Source organism: Myotis davidii, unplaced genomic scaffold (genome assembly GCF_000327345.1).
Source record: "Myotis davidii unplaced genomic scaffold, ASM32734v1 scaffold323, whole genome shotgun sequence".
NCBI lineage: Eukaryota > Metazoa > Chordata > Mammalia > Chiroptera > Vespertilionidae > Myotis > Myotis davidii.
The window spans coordinates 4,073,101-4,094,065 of record NW_006295491.1 but is presented as its reverse complement, the minus strand read 5'-3'; positions in this window follow the sequence as shown (position 1 = coordinate 4,094,065).

Sequence of the window (20,965 nt, the reverse complement as noted above, 5' to 3'; positions counted from 1 at the left end):
ATAGCTCTGAATGTTGCTTATTGATCTGGGATCCTGAAAATGTTCATGTTCTTTCCTCCTCCTGTTTATAAAAACCCTCCACCCTTTTTCTAAAAGAAGAACACGCCTCCTTAATAGAGAAGCAACACACAGAGGGTAAGGAGGCAGTATAATAGTGTTTCATGGGGCTGTGCCTCCCCTGCAGGCTGGCCCTACTCACACTGCACATCACAGTCCTCCAAAGGGTACAGTTCTGCAGAGCTACAAGGCATCAAAAGACTTTTGCACCCTAGCATTCCTTGAAATCACAGTATTAACTACCACAGTTTATAGTGCTACATTTATATAGCATGAAAATTGGTCCTGAATTATTAAATAGGCTTTCCCTTTTGTAGGGAAGTTCTAGAGGGAAATGATAGATAAATGGATGGATGGAAAGATACTAAGAATATTTTCAGATAGGATATTTCCATATTATATATCATAGTATATTATATACAGCATAATATTTAAAAGTAAATTTATATATATATATGTGTGTGTGTGTATATATATATATATATATACACACACACACACGCACACACTGAGTGGCCACCTGACATTTGTAGGCAAATTAGGCGTACACTGCATCGTAAGGGATATGGAAGCCGAAGGCCTGTTCAAACACCTTTGCTGTCTGCCGTTACCAAGATAAAATGTCTCCAACTCGCACAAGAACACAAGGATTGGACAGTTGAGCATTGGAAAAAAGTCATGTGGTCCGAAGAATCACGTTTCCAGTTGCATCATGCAGATGGCAGAGTGAGAATTTGGCGGAAACAGCATGAAAGCATGCACCCCACATGCATGAGTCCAATAAGTACTGATGGGGTGGTCATAATAATCTGCCCACTCAATAGATAGATAGATAGATAGATAGATAGATAGATAGATAGATAGATAGATAGATATAGCTATAGATAGATATAATCATTTTGTAATTTGTAAACAACCAGTTGGTCATGGAAAGTTTGCATTTTTATATCAAAAACAAGGATATTAACAGTAGCATTCATATTGTGATATATTTTTAAGCAGTTAAATTGCTCCTATATCTTCACTGTAAAAGAGCTATTTTCAATGACATGTAGCCTAAAATTAGAGAAGTCTGACTTCTATCTTTATCTGGGAAAATTTGATGAAGGGGAAATTTTTTGGCTTTAATTGACCATCTTAAGGAAGCTATCTTACTTCTGGACAATAGTTCCTGTAGACTAATGATCTATTCTCAACCCTGCAACAGAGTGGACTTTATTGATTTAGTCACCAGAGTTTTTTATTGGAATTATGTAAAATATCCTGGTGAACAAATGAGCAAAACTCTTTTTTATTGGTGTTTTAAATTATGGGAAAAATGGAAAAAAAATAATTACTTAGTATGTTTTGAAAAGCTAAGTGGTATCCTCCCTGTTGCCATGGATATGGGTGTCTTGTTTATAATAATGATCTTTTCAGAGAAACTGAAGCTCATTAAAATTTGCAAAGTAGCACCTCTACTGAAATAGCCAATTAAATTTATAAAATTCATGTCTCCTCGATCTTTCACTTTCAATGGAGTATTTAGGAGCAGTTTTCCCCTACAATATGTTTTTCAAATGTCATTTTTAAATGATTAATATTTTCCTGTGTTTTTAAACAAAATACAGATTCTGTTCAGTACAGTTCTTTTGAAGAAAACATAATTGTTTAACAGTTCAAAATATGTTTGTATTTTAATACATATTGTGGTCATGGAAAATAGGTTAAAATCTGGCAGTAGAAAAGTCAATTATAGCTAACATTTTTTTGAGTGCTCACTATGTGTCAAGCCTTCTTTTAGGTGATTTGTATTTATGCACTTGCTTGTATTTTGGGATGGAAATTTAAGTGGCAGCTTCAACAAAGGCTGAAAAAAGTAAACCATGTCTTAACCATAGAGAAAAATAAAATTTATTGAAAAAAGTAAAGAAAAGGAATTTCTGAGATTATTTTCATTAGGTTAATATGTTTCTAGATCACCATAAGATCTGTTTTATTAGGTTAAAAACAGTAGTTATATTTATTAGTTAGCAGAATAAGGAGAGTAGCTAACAATTTGGTATTTTTATCAGCCTCTTTGTAATGTTACTTAAGTATCTTACATTATTCAATTCACAAAATACTCCTTTCAAAATTTTTATTTTAGAGATAATAAAACTGATACAGAGGAAAGTAAATAAATTGTCCCAAAAAACACAATTTATTTTAGTGGTGAGGTAGGTGAAATTGGACCTAGATTGTCCTATTGTTCTCTACTTCAGATCCCAAAGACTCAACTAATTAAGTCATATTTATTATTACTATTATATAGTTAAACTATACAGACTTCTTTTATAGATAACTTCATATATGTTTATATTTCTTCCTATACATCATATATACCTTAATAAATATAAAATTTACCTCATACATATAAATGTATACACAGATATACATTATTTAGCTAGTCAGCCTGCAACTTGTCCTGGTGAATAGAATAGTAACACAATGGAGGTACACAATAGATATAATAGTCTAAATGTTATGTATTTTAGTTCTATGACAAAGATGAAAATGGAGGTGCAGGTCACTCTAGGCCTAAGACATTCCTCAAGACTTAAAAATAACAAGACCAATGAGTTTTCCTCCTGCAGAGTATTTAAATTATAATATGTATTTATTTTTTGACGATTGAAAGTCCAACTGTGGACACCTAGAGCCCTCCCGAATGGCACCTTCCTCTTACATTGCATTCTAAATCTCCATTGAGTCATTGTACACTGACTACATTTAAAGCCATACATTGATTTGCCTTAGTGTTGGTTTTAAGCAGCAGCAGTAGTAGCTCTGTAATCCAGGGCCACATTTCTACTCACTTATTCCAAAGTACTTATTGAACACCTTGATGTGCCAAACAGTGAGTAGGTACTGTGGATGTAAAAATGAACAAGAAATGAATCCCCCCTCCATGTATTTCAAAATAGAATATGGGGAACAGCTATATGTACGTCAAAATTATACTGTATTGTGTCTCATGTTTTCAGAATGTCTTAACAAGGGGCTGTGGGAACTCAGGGATGAAGTGATTGAAGAAATATTAATGTTTCATACCATGTGCCTTTGGACTTAGTTGATATATGTGAAGGAGGGAGGGGTTCCAATCAAGAGAACAGGGATTTTCTGTAAGAGGGAACCTATGCTGAAGCAGGTCCAGGAAAAGTTAAAAAGTTCAGAGTCATGAGGATTTAGGAAAACAGCAGCTTTATTTTTTTAAAATATATTTTATTGATTACTTACAGAGAAGAAGGGAGGGGGATAGAGAGAAATATCAATGAGAGAGAAACATTGATCAGCTGCCTCCTGCACACTCCCCACTGGGTAGGTGTCTGCAACCAAGGCACTTGCCCTTTACCGGAATCAAACCTGGGACCCTTGAGTCCGCAGGCCAACGCTTTATCCATTAAGCCAAAGCGGTCAGGGAAACAGCAGCTTATGAGATGGAGGGGAAAGTGTTGGGGTCAGACTATGAAGGAGCTTGAATTTGTTCTCTAAGCCAGTGGTCTCTATAATCTCTCAGTGTGTATCTCTATTATCAAGAATCCTCAGTATATTCATATGTATCTATATATAGAGAAATGTATATGCACATTATCAAACACACATTAAAAGCACTAATTTCAAAAGTACAATATAAAAAAATAACATCTAGCTCCTGAGATTTCTTCTCCCACCCCGATGTATCATTCTTGGACGATGCACCCAACTTTAGAAATTACTTCCTTTAGGCAATGAAAATACAAGAGAGACTCATAAACAAGGGAATGAGGCTATCAGCTTTTTCTTCTTCTTTTTTTTTCAAGAGACTAACTCAGGGCTCTAGCTGTAGTGGCTCAGTTGGTTGAGCATCATCCCAGGCACCATTTGATTTCTGGTCAGGGCACATGCCAGGGTTGGGGGGCTCGATTCCCAGTAGAGTGTGTGCAGGAGGCAGCCAATCAATGTTTCTCTCTCACATAGATGTTTCTCTCTCTCCCTTTCCGTTCCTCTCTCTCTCAAATCAATGAAAACACACTTTATTAAAAAAACAAACAAACAAAAAACAAAACAGGAGACTATCTCAGGGAGAAGTGAGGAGACTCTATTAAAAATGGAAAACATTGGTCAAGAAGATGAGATGAAGCCTCCATCACTGGAGCCAAAGAGCTAAGTACCTGGGTTAAACCTGGAGCAAAGACCGAAGGCCAACTAGATCCCCTGTGGGTAGGGAGTGGAAGTGCCAGGACCACGCTGAGGTTCTATCTATCCACCTGCCAGGGCTACTCAGAACCATATATACACAGTTCCTCAGGGAACTCTACCTCCACAGGCTTTAAACCGAGACTTGTTAAGGAAAGCAAAGACATGGACTAGAGAGAGAGAGAGAGAAAAGAGAAGTATATAAACAAAATTTTAGGGAATAAGTGGCTTTTTTTATCATCCTCTATATTTCTCTGTTTTTAAAATATTTTAAAACAGAAATATAGATTATTTAGATGCTAACATTTTTAAATCAGCGTAATTAACAGAGAATTTCAATGCCCGTGATTACTAAACACTAAATTACCCTTAATAGAAACTAAGCAGTTTTGTTAAATTCAGTGAAATGTTGACAAGTGAGATTTTCATACCTTAAAATGACTAAACATTTCATACATCTGCCGATAGGTGCAAAATTGCTATCAACTCCCCTCTTCTGTTACAAAATTAATGAGTGTTCAGTGAAGCCATAACAAAGAATTTTCCTCCTGGCAGGTTATAAAAACATTTTCTAGCTCAAGTATGAATGCAAAGTCTTACCTGCGATCCAATTATTGAAAATATGCACATTTTTAAAAGGTGATGAATGCCACACATAGTAATTCTTTTTATTTTTCTCATATTTAAAACTCCTATCCTAGCTTATCAAGTCCTATCTTATAATGAATGTTTTCCTAAGGGAGGACTGAGGACTAATTAATGATTAAATTCAGAACATTCTCATTTCATCCAACTACTTAAGGATACAGAGCTCCAATCAATTCTGAATATCACTAAAGTACTCAACCAATACTACTGTGTCTTCGTCATAAGAGATGATTTTGTCCAAAACTGATACCTCAAATTATCTCAAGAAAAAAGGATTTGCTTTCACTGTAATAGTTTTTCTGTGTTATATAATAATGCTGGGGTCTGAATTTCAGTCACTGATTCATGGTCCATTCATTATAGTCTCAATATAAGGGAAACAGTGTTGGCAAGGAAATACTAGTACACAATCTTGTGAAAATGCATACACAGAACCATAGATTAATGAAATAAATAATCATTGAGGCACTAGAAGTGTGTCCATTATTCTTCTTATATACAAATTAATAATTTCACTTTATTTTCCCCTTTCCCTTTTAAAATCCCCATTAGAATTTACTATATTTTGTAGGTACTTCTAAAATGTGTAATTAATATTTGCCATTAATTTTTATAAATAAAAAATAATCCAAAACTGGACTTCTCACTCTAACATAAATAGTGCCATATAAGAATTTTTTCTTATATTTATAGAACAATAATCAGAGGGTTCAATTATAAATTTTTAAAAAATAGATAAAAATGTTCATGGGCTCATAGGACAATAAGCCACAGGGAAGAAACTACAAATATCAGAATTATTGAAGCTAGGAAAAAAATTTTCTGTAGATTCTGTACAAATAATTTATATAAAATATCATAAGATTATATTTTATATTGTGGACTTTATATATCTGCTTTTTTATAATTCTATTTTTCCCACTTATATTTTGCAGTAATATTTGTAACTGGTTGAAAATTAATTTATTTTACATGACTTCTAAAAACGTCAATTATATTGGAAAAAGCAATGGATACTTCAAATTAAAATGCCATCATACTACATTTTCATCAGACTTAAAAATGCATGCAGGGAACAGCCTTGAACGCTTGAAGCTTTGAGGTTACCTAGAAAAATTACTTTGCAGTCATTGGACTGTAAAGAAAGCTCAATCACCATTTCTTGCTCATCATTCTTTATAATTGATGATACCACTATATGAAAGGGAATCTACCATAAACTGGAATCTTGGGTGGGAAACAATTTCCTTAACCTCAGGTTTTCTATACAGCAGTGTGAAAAAATGTCTATTGATAGCTGTCTACCTGTCTTTCAATCTATCTCTTATTTACCTCAGTGTTATTGAAATAAGCACAGCGGTCAGTGTGTTTTTCATGCTTTGTTTGCATCACATAATAAATGCAAATGATCACAAGGAGGACAGCAGGAGCAGGAGACCTGTCCTTGCTAGAAGAAGGGATGATGTTACTCTGCTTCCTGGCTTCTGAATTCTTACAACAGCAAATGTGCTTTTCTAAATCTTCCTACTTAACAACAATGTTAATCCTGTATCTATTCATATATTGCAACCACACCAGAAAAAAAAGTCAGGAAAGGGGCTAATGCTAACATATTCCATCCCGAGGTGTGTAAGATTGTAAGCAAAATTGTAGTAAATTCTGCACAGTTTTTCACAAACTCATCTGTTCAATGCATGAGAGAGTTGAGCAGTAAGATTACTGGACTGGGCAAAAGTCTGATGATAAATTTAGTTCAGAAGCTTCCTAATCAGTTAATTGAATGAGCATAAAGATTCAGAGGAATAACAGATTCCTGACAAATTATCTATTGCTGCATTCAAAGTAAATTTTTTGAGAAAATTTAGCACATGGCATCTATAAAGTAGGAGCCAAGTCCTCCTTCATTTGTTCAAATAAAAAGGTCACTGAGTTACTGAATACCTTACATGTGCCAGGCATTTTCACAAGGCAGTGTTTCTCAATCCCTAGTATGGCTTAGAATCTATTGGGAGGTCTGAAAAAAATGAAATGATGCTCATACCCCACCACAGACTGCATTCAATACCACCCAGGTGATTCTAATGTGCTGAGAACCACTCAGCTAGAGGTGGAGCATCCAGCTGTGAACATATGGACACGATTTCAACTGTCACGGAGCCATAGTTCTTTTCTTTCTTTCTTTTTTTTATTGACTTTAGAGAGAGAAACATCCATTGGTTGCCTCCCATAAGTGCCTCAACAGGGGATCAAACCCACAATCTGGCCATGCGCCCTGACCAGGAATGGAACACGCCAACTTTTGGTGTACAGGAGGATGCTCCAACCACTGAGACACACCAGCCAGGTCAGGGGCCATAGTTCTTGAAGTAAGAGTTGGATCATAAACAGAAATAATTTTAGATGGTGAAAGGATCCATGATAAAAGCAAAACAGCTGGTTATGCTTAGAGAGGGACGGGAAGGGTTGGGGCGAGCATTTTTGATTGGAGGGCTAGGGAAGCTTTCTAAAAAAGGTGACATTTGCACTGAGACCTAGATATCAAGAAAAACGAGGCTCGCTATGATTTGGAGCAGAGCTTCATAGGAGGAGAAAACAGGTAGTGAAAAGGCTTGAGGTGGTATAATCTTCATGGAGTTGAACAAAAGAAAGGAGGCCAGTGAGCATGGGGTGAATAGTGTGTGTGATGAGAGGCAGGTCAATGGCAGGTCAGAAAGACCTGTTAGACCATGATGAGCATCTTGCATTTTTAAATTAAATAAGAAAGCATGGAGACTTTTGTAATGGGATGGCACGATCTGATTTACATGGTTATAGACCATTTTGACTTTGTGGAAAGCAGAATGTTAGGTAGGCAAGAGAAAGTCATTAAGAGACTTTAAATGGACCATGCTAGAAATAATGTGACTTGAATAAGAATGGAGCAAGTGGAGAGAGCAAGGAATGTTCTGAATACTGAAAAAAATGCTGATAACAATGAAGCTGGGTAATGAGGTTCATTAGGCTATTCTATTTTTGTGTATGTTGAAAATTTCTCAAATAAAAGTTGTCTAAATACAGGGTGGGTAAAAGTAGGGTTACAGTTGTGAGTACACAAAAGACAGAGTCTATTCTTGTATTATTATTCATTAATTTTTATATTATTTTCCATATGAACTGTAAACCTACTTTTGTCCCACTCTGTATATAAAATGACTTAGGAATTGCTATAGGCTTTTGAGGGAAAAGATTTTGACCCAAGAATCTCATATGCTTTCTAGTTTTACATACACTTTCACAGGTATGTAAGGACTCCAGTAATTTTTGAATTATTTTATTTATTTACTCTTAAAATATATTTTTTATTGATTTCAGAGAGGAAGGGAGAGAGATAGAAACATCAATGATGAGAGAGAATCATTGATCGTCTGCTTCCTGCTCGCCTCCTATTGGGGATTGAACCTGTAAACCTGGCAATGTGCCCTTGACGGGCATCGAACCTGGGACCCTTCAATCTGCTCTATCCACTGAGCCAAACTAGCTAGGGCTTTTTTGAATTATTTTAGACAGAGTTTAGCAGATAGAAAGAGTAATAAAAACTCAAGCATGGAAGAGTTGTGTATAGTAGTTTTTTCCTTATTCAGTTTGGAACCCAAACTCAAGGAGGATCAAGTTGGATTATGTGTTAGAACATTTATACAGCCTGATCTTTGTCCTTAGATTTTGATGCTTCCCCTGTACCAGGAAATGTCACATCCTTTAATCTACTATTTATTTTTTTAAATTAAATTTTTAATGTTGCAAGTATTATATATGTCCCTTTCTCTCCTCCCTCCCCCATTGACCTCTTCTAGCCAACCTCCATCTCTGCCCCAGGCCTTCATCACCCAATTGTCTGTGTCCATGGGTTATGCATATCTGTAATAATCTATAATAATAAAAGCATAATATGCTAATTAGACCAGACGTCCTTCTGGACAAAGCCGGAGCTGTGAGGGAAGCCCAGGTCCCTGGTGCCTGACCGCGGCCCTAGGGAAGCCCAAGACCCGGGTGCCAGAGGGAAGTCAGTGCCAGCAGCAGGGGGAAGGAAGGCCTACTCTTGCACAAATTTTGTGCATCCGGCCTCTAGTCTGCATATAAGTTCTTTGGTTGATCTCTTCCCTCCCACCCACTCACCCCCACTTTCCTCTGAGATTCCACTCTCTGTTCCATGCTTCTATGTCTCTGGATCTATTTTGTTTTAGATACAATTTCTTGTCAGATTAATAACTGCTAAGATCATTTAGGACTCTCCCTAAAACTTGGAGGATAGATTCCCAGGAAATCCATACCCTCAGTGCTCCTCTCCTTGCACATGGGTGTTTATCTCCTCATGTCATATCAGAACTGTAGTGAATTCACATTCCAGTGGGACAGGACACTGTGCAGCCTAGTGACTAGTATTTTAGGGCACTTCAGTTCTAAGGGAACTGGTCCTACCTGAAGATATTTCTGGGTGCTGATTCACTCTGCTAGCTTAACTCCACTGACATTTAATTAGAAGCATAATTTATTGTACATCACAGTGAATACTTCTGATGGATGTGTTGCAGATTGGTACATAAAACCTGTTAGAGCCAAAGTCTAAAATTGTGCAAGTGAGTCACCGCCTCTCTGCTTTGCAGAAGAGAGATGCCTTACTTTCTCCTCTCTAGTGATTCACCCTTTAGGTGAGCCAGTTCAAAGCTACCGGGTATATGTTCAGATGCCAAATGCTAAGAAAACATTGCCTATTTCCTTTCTACCTTTTTTATTTTATTATTATCATGAAGGCACTTTGAAGTTAGCTAGAATAGAAACTTGAGGATTGTGGAAGTACATGAATAGTAATTTGTAATTGTGGGATAAGTGAGGGTCATTCCCTATATACACTCAAGCCTAGCAAAGCCAATAATGAGTTCTATTATCTTCCAGAACTTCATTAAATGTCTAAACTATTCACACAATTGGATACTGTGTTGGGAGTTTCACTATTTTTTCCCTTTAATGTAAGCAGAAAAGCATAGAGAAACAAATTAGTCATATTCTTTATAGAAGATTGTTATTGATACTCATCTGCATCTGTTAGATTCATATTGAATGACCCAAATCACAGTTATTTAATTAAGAAAGATTACTAAATTGTCCCATTGTTAATAGTATCTTTCTGTCATTTTTAAAGTATCTTTTATTCAGACATGTAACTGTTCCTGTTTTAACTATGGTAAATATCAATATACACAGATGTGTTTAACGTTTCTAGCATATAGCTAGTAAAATGTCTTATAATTCATTATATAATTGGTAAAATATACACAAAAATTAACAGAGATTTATAGGAAGTGGATATTCTGAGGATTTTTTGAAAAATTTACTTGCATTTTCTAAATTTTCCACAATGACATGCATTATTTTTATGATCTGCAAAACTGATTTTAAAATCTTGTGTGTATATTTTTAAATACCCTATTACAATTATGTTAAAAATCAAAACATAAAAAAATAGAGCAATATGTTAATGGTAGTTATATCTTAGTGGCATAGTTTATAGTGATCTTACGGATTCAAATATTTATTGAACAAATAAATAAATTTTCTTCTTTATCTTTTCTAACTTTAAGTAGTTTTTGTTAATGAGCCAATATTGGATTCTTCTTAGGAAAGAAATAAATCAATAAATCATAACATTGATATTAGCCCATAAGAACTAATAATGTCCCCCCAAAAACACGTTTTATTGATTGCCACCACCTAAATTGCCAATAAAAATACTGTATCTGTATACAATATACAAGCATTGCTATCCACATAATTGTGTCCTTGCTTTTGAAGCATTGTTTGAATCCTTTATTCTGATCTCTCTCTTTTTTTGTTGTTTTTAATCCTCACCTAAGGATATTTTTTCATTGATTTTCGTAGAGAGTGGAAGAGAGGACATGGGGAGAGAGGGAGAAAGAGAAACAACAATAACATTGATGTGAGAGGAACTGTGATCAGTTGCCTCCTGCACATTCTCCAACTGGGCCTTGGATTGAACCTGCAGCCCAGGTATGTGCCCTTGACCGGGAATGAACTCTGTGACCCTCTGTTGTGTGAGCTGACAACACTCTAACCACTGAGCAATGTCAGCGAGTGCATGATCTACTCTTTCTTTACAGGTTAATATGTTTAATATCATACATTATTTAAATGTTTTGAAACGGGCTGAAAAGTCAGAATGCCCTGGTTTCATGTCACAATTATACCATTTTCTAGCTATGCAATTTTAGGTATATTACCTCTCTATGATTCAGTGTTATTATGGTAAGTGGACCATTGGGTTTCTATGAGAATTAAATAAGATTACTTAAATAAATTTAGGTAAATCATTTAGCATTGGGCTTTGCCTGTAGGAAGCATTCAATACATATGAAGTATAATTACTTTCTTATCTTTGTTTCCTAATAATATAGTACCTGGTGTACAGCTCTAGTTCACTAAACAGATGTTGATTTGTTTTGACTTTAAAGAATTCCAATTTACCTCAAACTTAAAGCCAGAAATTGAAATGACAAATACCAGGTAATTCTTATATAGTGAGTATACATTGAAGAATGCACTCAGGTATTCTAGAGTGTAAAAAACAAACAAACAAACAAAAAACACCAAAAAACTGTTTCTCTACTAACATACTTAGGCTGTACTTATAAAAGCAATTTTTAAAAAGATAAAAATAGCTATCTTGACTTATGCCCATACCTATGACCATGTATCGTGGTGTTTTGCAAATAATTAGGCACCAGCATCTACTATAAAATTCTTCTCCCACACATCTCTTCTACACTTGTCCCTCTTCTGCCTTTAAATTTTACTCTTATAATATCAAATAGGTGCCCATTAGACAGATTTTCAGATGGAGGTTAACATGCATAATCTTGAAAAGCACACGTAATTGATATTGCCAAAACATTATATGCTTTGCGTATTTTTTACTTCACCTATATATTGGCTAGAAAGAAATCAACTCAATGCTCACCCTGCTCTATGCTTCTCATATGTCTTCATATTGCTCCAGGTCTTGGTACATAGTACCTTAATATGCATTACAGAATATTCATTGAGTGAATGAATATATAAATAAATGAAGTTTTGAAACTTTTCATTAAATAAGGTGAGATGGGATAATTAATTTTTGTACAGACATCTGTCAAACTTTCTCTGAAAAAAGAAAGTAGACCATACCACCAAAAATGGACAGTATATAATTGTAATATGAGTGTTTAAAAACTTATATGTGGCAGTCATGATCATGGAGCCTTTCCTATGTATGAATTAAGGAAATACAGTTAAAATTGTTGGAGGAGTTCTATTATTTGCAACATGACACAAAGATCAATTTTTAAAATAAAAGTACAACTGTTTTTGGATAATGTATTTATTAAATAAGTCTAGTATCTAGGTATTTGCATACCAAATGAAACCTGGGAGCCTTTACAATTTTTTAAAAATTCATCAGCCACTATTTTCTTATACTATACACACAGTTGAAAGCTAATTAACCTTATTCAGTAGTTGAATTTAAGTCTACAATATCTGCATTATATGAAATTACATTTGTATTTATATGAAATTACCTATGTTCCAAATTTTAAAGGCTTTAAGGAGAAAAGACAATTCCTGTTTTAGCAGTACATGATTTACATACTTGTGTAAACCAAAGTTAACTTTAAAGGCATTTAAAATGTTCCAAGCCCTCCAGGGTGAGCTTACTTAACAGGTTAATTTATTCTAATATTATATAATCAAAACAGAATTTGGGCAAACTATATTTGAACTGAGATTAACATAATGAATACCTTTAATAGAAAGTCTTATCATTTTCTCCCTACAATTATCAAATGTTCTGATTTAAGTGACAGTCAAACAAAACAGAGGACAATTATAAAAATTCCAAAGTATTGTGCAAACATTATCCTTCCATCTTGAGGGGAAAAATCATCATTCCCCCCAAGGGGTATGAAATGATTTGCAGCTTAAACACAATGTACATATAATAAGGATCACTTTGTATTTTATGTGGTTTTATGATGAAGTATGATTTCCTACTATTTAATAGGTGTCATTGGAAAAGAAAAGAAATTGAATTTAAAATAGTCCTGCAAAGCAGGATTTGAGTGGTAAGAGCTTTCCAAAAAGGTTGGCAGCCACTGTGTCCACTGGGAGTGAGAACTTTTGCAGGACCAGGCAGCCCGAGCTCAAGGCCTTTGCCTCACCTCTACTCCCAGGGCAGAGCTAAAGAGGGAAGGAGTAGTATTTCTTTCAGGTTTTTCTTCAGAAAAAATTCAAAGGATATTTATAGCTTAAGGAAAACAAAAAGAAAAATAAAGACTAGTAAAAGACAGGTATAGTAGTCCTTACTTTGTCCAGAAAAATTTATATTTAATTAAAAAACCGGGATGATTTGGGAAGCATGTGTGTATGTATGGTAGTGGTGGGAGTGTATGTGAGAGGCGGGGGTTGGGGGGAGGGGGGGAAGAACAGGAGAGAGGATTTGCCTGATAATACTCTGAACTTGAATCACGACCACAGTTATAATTAAAGCTGCAACCCTGAGCTAGCTAAGTGTAGCCTTGGTGCCCCCGATCTTCATTTCAAATGGTCAGTTTCTAATACATAATAGCTTGCTCCCTGTACAAATAAAAAGGGGATTGAGCAAAATTACATATAAAGTTACTTTCAGGGCTTAACTATTCCAGTTACACATAGTTTTACAAAATACTAGAAGAAAATATGCCAAAGTGGTAACTGATTATCTTAAAGCAAGTAAACTCTCAGTAGTATTTTCCTTTTTTACAATTGTACAACTTTTCTATAATCCACCTTTACATTAAGTTTATTCATAAAATATCAATGTATAGGATACTGCCATTGATTACTATATAACGAAGTTGTGTTTACTACTTAGTAAACAAGTCACTATTTTTAATTATTATATTAGAAGGGCTAGTTGTGCATACTGTAAATGCTGTAGTTGAGGGGACTCCTTTCCTATGAGCATCAAATAATTCAGAGGCGGCCTCACAGTTCTGCCTAGATGTCTAGAGTTTGCACTAGGGCTCATGCTCTTCTCTCTGCAAAGCCCTTTCTATGCCCTCGCTCTCAAGACTGCTTAGCAGAGCAACTGAGAACTCAGTATGCGCTGCTTTTACGTTACTCATCACTTTATGTCTTCTATTGTAGTTAATTATGCATATGCTTCATTTCCCCAGCCCAAATCATAAACACAAGAGAGGAAAGCTGTTTACTTACTTTTGAATCCTCCTCGTGTCTACCACAGTGCACTGAACACAGGCACTCAATAAGAAAAATTTGTAGAGAGACTGAAAAAATGCTCTTAACCCACCTCAAATTTTTGCCTCCATTATGGCTAAATTGTATTTTATTTATTAAATTAAAAATTTTAAATATTAAAGAAATGTGCCATACTATATTATGGCCATATCATATTACAGCAATCTTTGAAGAAATCCAGAGAGAATAAACAAAAATAACTTTAAATGCATTAAAGATGAAAGAAAGTATTTATTTTTAATATAAAAAATGGCTTAAGTGCTATTGTAATGCTTCATATATACATTCATGAAACAAATAGGAGTAAGGATAATGAAAAAGAATGTGTTCTCAAAAGCTTATAGAACTACCAGAGAAAGAGATATTTTAAAAATATCATATTTTCAGATGTCTGAAATGTAGTTTTAAATGTAAAATCATTTTAGATAATTTTGAAAAATAAAATTATAAAATAGCTCACTGATTTCTATTTTGAAAAGCTATATTTTGCTATGACAAATATTTTTTCACTCTAATTTAGCACAGCAAAATTAAAGTAAATAATACAAAGGTGAACTTATATAAAGAACAATGTAAAATTAGATATAACTTCTATTTTTAAAGAACATGGTAGACACATAGAATTTCAAAATTATCAAGTTCCTTATCTTTTTATTATTATTAAACTAGAGGCCAAGTGCACTAAATTCATGCACGGGGTGGAGGGCGAGGGGGGTGGTCCTTCAGCCCTGCTTGCACCTTCTAACAATCTGGGACCGCTGGCTCCTAACTGCTTGCCTACGGGCCTGCTTGATTGCCCCTAACCACTCTGCTTGCCTCCCTCATCACTCCTAACAACTCTGCCTGCCTGCCTGTTCGCCCCTAACCACTCACCAGCCTGCCTGATTGCCTCTAACCACTCTGACTGTCTGATTGCCCCAACTGCTCACCTACCTGCCTGATCATCCGTAACTACCTCTGCCTGCTTGCCTGATCATCCCTAACTGCCTCTGCTTGCCTGCCTCATCGCCCCTCATTTTACACTTTTATTATTATAGATAGTTGCCTTGCCCCAAGTTTTAAGGACCTGCTTGTCATGAGATAGAAAAGTTTTAATTTTTACTCTTCATTATGGCAATTAACTAACACAGATGGCCACCAAAAAGGTGACTTACCAAAGGGTGTGTAGCAAATGGTGCTGTTAAGTCCTCTTCCATCAAAATGTGCATGTGGTGCATTGTATCTGCCTGGGTACATGAAAGAGTGAAGTTTCTGTCTGTCTTTGCAATCATATGAGCAAATTGTGTGAGACCCCAGCCAAGTCTGGTTTGGTGCTCACAGAATAGTGGAGCTCTTTTTTTTTCTTTGCTCCATTGGTGGAGATTTCCTAGAAGTTGCAGGATATTTTCCTTTTAATTTTTCCTCCACACTCTGACTTATGTCTTTCACCTTTGCTTTCCCTCCATCCCCCCACCCACAACAGTAACTTGCTACAGGCTCACTTCACTCAAGTCTCTAGGAGATCCGCACAACACATCTGCCAGCAGAACTACAATTCCCAGTATTCCTGGTGCTCCCCACACTCTTGGCTTCCACTTCCAGCCCAAGGCCCCTCCGGTCCCCTCCCTCCACACGGCTGGGTGACACTGGGCTCGTGTTGCTGGGGCAAAGCCGCCAGCTTCTTGCCCCAGCCACTATGGGCATCACCATCTTTGTTGTGGAGCGATGGTTAATTTACATATTACTCTTTTATGAGATAGGACAAGAAATGTATAGTAAAATATGTACAATGTATAGAAAATAGAAAAATCAACCATACTTAAGACCTTAGATCTTAGCTCCTTTAGCTAAGCTCCTCTGACCCCCAATGCCTTTCAAAATTACATCTCATCTCTGGACTCTTTATTAGTCTCTGGACTCTTATTTATCATCTACGCACAGCCTTCTCCAGATTCCCGAACCCTTCTTGATGCTGGAACTAGAACTCCGGCACACACTAAAATAGTTAAAGAAATTATATGGATTCCCAGAATGTAGAGATTAAAATTTGTATATTCTTACACTCAGTTTATGGAACTATGTGAATATAGTATACACATCATGCTGTTTATAACCTTCTCTCATTAAAATGTATTTTCCATATCTCTCTAAAAGTAAATACCCAAAATATAATTTTAATAGTCATACAGAATTCCATATTATTCATGAATCATAATTAATTAACCTGCCTCCTATTGCTGGGAATTTACATTGTTTCAACATTTGAAGTAATTATAATGCTGTTATTGTACATAAATCTATAACTATTATTTCATTAAGATAACTTGTTATACACACATCACTGAATTCTGAAAGAATGTTTATTATAATTTAATATTTTCTTAATGATTCTAAATAAATTACCATATTTAATGTAGTATACAATAAGATGGTAAGTATTTGCTCTAGGTGCAGAATATCTGAGCTGAAATCCTGGTAGCACCACTTTAATAGCTGGATGACCTCAGACAAGTTATTTAGCCTTTCTCAGACATATTGATTCCTTTCCGAAATGAGTTCACTAATAGCATTTATCATATAGATTATGAAGATGAAATGAGAAAATTACATAAAATGTAGAGCCTTTAGTCTTATGAAAATGTCTTAACTTTATGTTAACTATACCATTTCACCAAAATAACAATAGCAGTAGATACTAAGAACTGCTATATAATATGTTAAACTATATATGTGAATTTTATAAAATTAGAAATTGTATATCCTTTTATATTATATATAAATGATTGATGAGAATAACATGTTAAAATTATTTTATGTATTTATTCTATATACATATATAAATGTATAATATTTTGTTATTCTTGTTATTGTATATTCTTTTACCAATTTATCACACTTTATAAAACCAGTCTCTTTTTTGTCTGATTTTTTTTTTGCTTAAAATATTACAACAAGTAGTATAAAACCATTGTCTTAAAAGGAGTCCCCCATAAAATACCCCAAATAACCAAAGCAATATTGCAGAAAAACAAAGCTAAAGGCATCAGAATCCTGATTTCAAACTATATTACATAGCTATATAATTAAAACAGTATGATATTTCATAAAAACAGATGCATAGCCCTGACTGGTTTTACTCAGTGGATGGAGCTTTGGCCTGTGGACTGAAGGGTCCCAGGTTTGATTCTGGTCAAGAGCATGTACCTTGGTTGCAGGCACATCCCTGATGAGGGGTGTGCAGGAGGCAGCTGATTGATGTTTCTCTCTCATTGATGTGTCTAACTCTCTATCCCTCTTCCTTCGCCTCGGTAAAAAAATCAATAAAAATATTAAACACACACACACACACAAAACCAGACTCCTAGTTCAGTGGAACAGAATAGAGAAACTAGAAAAAAACCTATGCATATATGATCAATTAATTTATAACAAAGGAGCCAAGAATATGCAATAGAAAATTGTGTTGGGGAAGCTGGAGGGACATATGCAAAAGAATGAAACTGGACCACTCACTTACACAGCACACAAATATTAACTCAAAATGAATTAAAGACTTCAATGTAAGACTTGAAACACTAAAACTCCTAGAAGAAAACATAGGGAGTAAACTCCTTGCCATAGGTCTCAGTAATGATTTTTTTAATTTAACACCAAAAGCAATGGCAACAAAAGAAAAAGTAAACAAATAGGAGTACATAAGACTAAATAGCTTCTGCACAGCAAAGGAAACCATCAACAAAAGGAAAAGGAAACCTACCAAATACGATAAAATAATTGCAAAACATATATTTGATAAGGGTTAATATCAAAAGTTTAAAAAGAATACATACAACTCAATAACAATTCAACTTAAAAATGGGTAGGCGGGTATAAATAGATATTTTTCCAAAGAAGACATACAGATGGCCAACAGGTAGATGGAAGGTGCTCAAAATCACTAATCATCAGGGAATTCAAATCAAAACCACAATAAGATATCACCTCATAGCTGTCAAAATGGCTGGCATCAAAAAGTCAAGAAAAAACAAGTGTTGGAATAAATGTTGAGCAAAGCCAAGTCTACGTACTATGTAAATTTGGTTCAGCTACTACGGAAAACAGTATGGAAGTTCCTCAAGAACATAAAAACAGAATTACCGTATGGTCCAGCAATTCCATTTCTAGGTATCTATCCAAAGAATATGAAATTATATATATATTTCCCCTTTTCATTGCAGCATTATTTACAATAGCTAAGACATGGAAGTAACCTAAGTGTTAATTAACAAATGATTGGATAAAGATGCCCTTAACAAAGAAAATCAAAGGGACACTACAGAACATGTAAGTGGAGGCTGCTGGCAGTTTATAGTTGGTAAAAAGGGAGAGCAACAGGTATATAGCCAAGAAACTTTTCAAGTCCAGTTGAATTTAAAATATAGTTTTCAATGACTACATTATTTTCTTCAGCAAGCAGATACTTCATCAGCAAACCATAAATAAATAAAGTAAAATACATGGAGCTTTTTCAGATTAGGATAATCCTCAAAGAATGAATTCAAAACAACTTAGTTGTGACAAGAGTAATAAATGTTGATATTCTAAGGAAAAATCAGGACAAGTCAGGATAAAATGATGAATAGAAATCTAAATAACTGCTGAGATGAAAAGTTTTTAAAAGTATAAAATATAAAGCAGAACATGTAGCAGCTGGGTTATATCCACAATAAATCCAACATATTTGATTACCATATCTTATTTTGAATTCCATAACTTAAAAGAAGTTAGAATTTTTCAGAAATACTTACAGAGAAATTCCAAAGACTTTAAGGATTAGAAAGAGGGCTTCTGAGGAATAATATTTTAAGTGATCAATTCTAGAGAAAAGACAGATTCTTATTTATCAATGCATACCCTTTATTTTGTGGATTGTGAAAATGTTACAACTCTAATAAATGCTACATAAGAAAAGAAAGTCTTATATTGCAAATTAGAAAATTCTAAGAGAGGAGATCATCAAATATCAGTCTTGACTGTCAAGGACAGTTGCGAAATTGCCAATTTTTAAAGATGAGATTATCACTTGGCTAATGCACATCAGCTCTTGCCTGAAAGCAGCAGAATAAAGTCAATGCCATAAAAAGACACCTTATACTTTTTTTTTTTCAACGGGCAACAAAACAGTGATTAGGCCAGGAAATCAGGTCCAGTATTAATTACATAAATTAAATAACCATATGTTATAAAGGTAAAGAAAATTTACTATATCAAGTAAATGATATATGAAAAATAAGTGCTAGGAAATTAGAGGTCTATGCTCATTATTCAGGATCTGGACACATTAGAAAAACTTACAATAACATGGTTTCAGTCAAGAATGGACCATTAGTTTAAATAATTTAATCATTCATGTGTATTCCCTAAATGATTCCATTGAAAGATAATGGCTGACCTACCCCTTTCAAAGTATTCCCATTACAAATCCAGTTCTTTAATATAATCTAAAGCTTCCAGGTTGAAAATCCACCAAAGTCACAAAAACTTTATGGAGGAGAGAAACAAGTTCAGTGTATTTCGGACAAGCCAGAAAACCAGGGGAACTCAAGGAAAGACAACAGATAAGGAGGGATGACCAAAGAGAAGTTAAAAGATGAGCTTCCCATGATAGCCTTTCCAAAAATAAGTTTGAGAAGGCCAATGATCCTGGAAAAAATATGTAAAATATTTTTTTATATTGTGGGTATTTAAGATGATATGATTACTTTATGATTCAGAAGAAAAACTTTGTGCCTATTAACCAATTTGAAATGATGATTGTGGCATTCCAGTTATATTCACGCTACCGTGCTAGGGATTATGGAATTTACTGAATATTTTTACAGCATGCCTGGCCCTAAAACTATATAAGTTGTTAGAAAGTCATGCCATTTATGGAGCATTCAGTAACTCTGTTAACTACTCCTCAGTTCTTGCTGATGATACATTTCTAAATCTACAGAGTGAAATCAATAAACAGGAGGCCCTACAATGCGGAGTATTAATGTTGGAACACATAATAAATTCCCAGAGCTATCTTCACTAAAATGCTATAGTCAAGGAGTTACTGAGTTTCAGAGAGCACTCTGTGTAATAGACTGATCTTTTTCAAGGCAAATGCTGCAAACTCTCTTGTCAATCAATTTAATAACAACTTTAATTAAAAAAGGTGGTCACTTGCTAAAAAGGGAAAATATAAGTTTAAACCCTCCAGAGATGGAGTCCTCAAGTCACAAGGTAATGCCACTTGCATATAGGCTTTATATTTATTTTATTCGAACCAAATGTTCACAAACAGGCTCTAAACAGTGAACACAATTTTTTAAAAAAATGATATGGTTCATGTTCTGGTAATTTTCAGGTAGAAACTGCAAAGAGAAAATAATTGCAACCAGAGTATTGATTCATTTTATAGAACCTAATATTTTTGACATTCATTTTTTACAATTTTCTTGTTTTCTTTCCCCTCTCTTCTAGGCTATCTATTAGAACTGAGCACTTAAATATACTTTTATATTTACTGGCCCAATAGGAGTGCATTAAATTTGTGACTCTGTAGTAAGTTCTAAAATGCTAGTTTTAAAGCTTAAAGAGAAATGATCTTGCAAAAATATTATCAAAATACAAATTTCCCAGAAGGGAGGACAGGGGTAGGTAGGAGGTGGGAAGACATCAACCAAAGAAGTTGCATGCATATATCCATAATCCACGGCCCCAGAGAACAGTGTGGTGAAGGCCAGGGGCA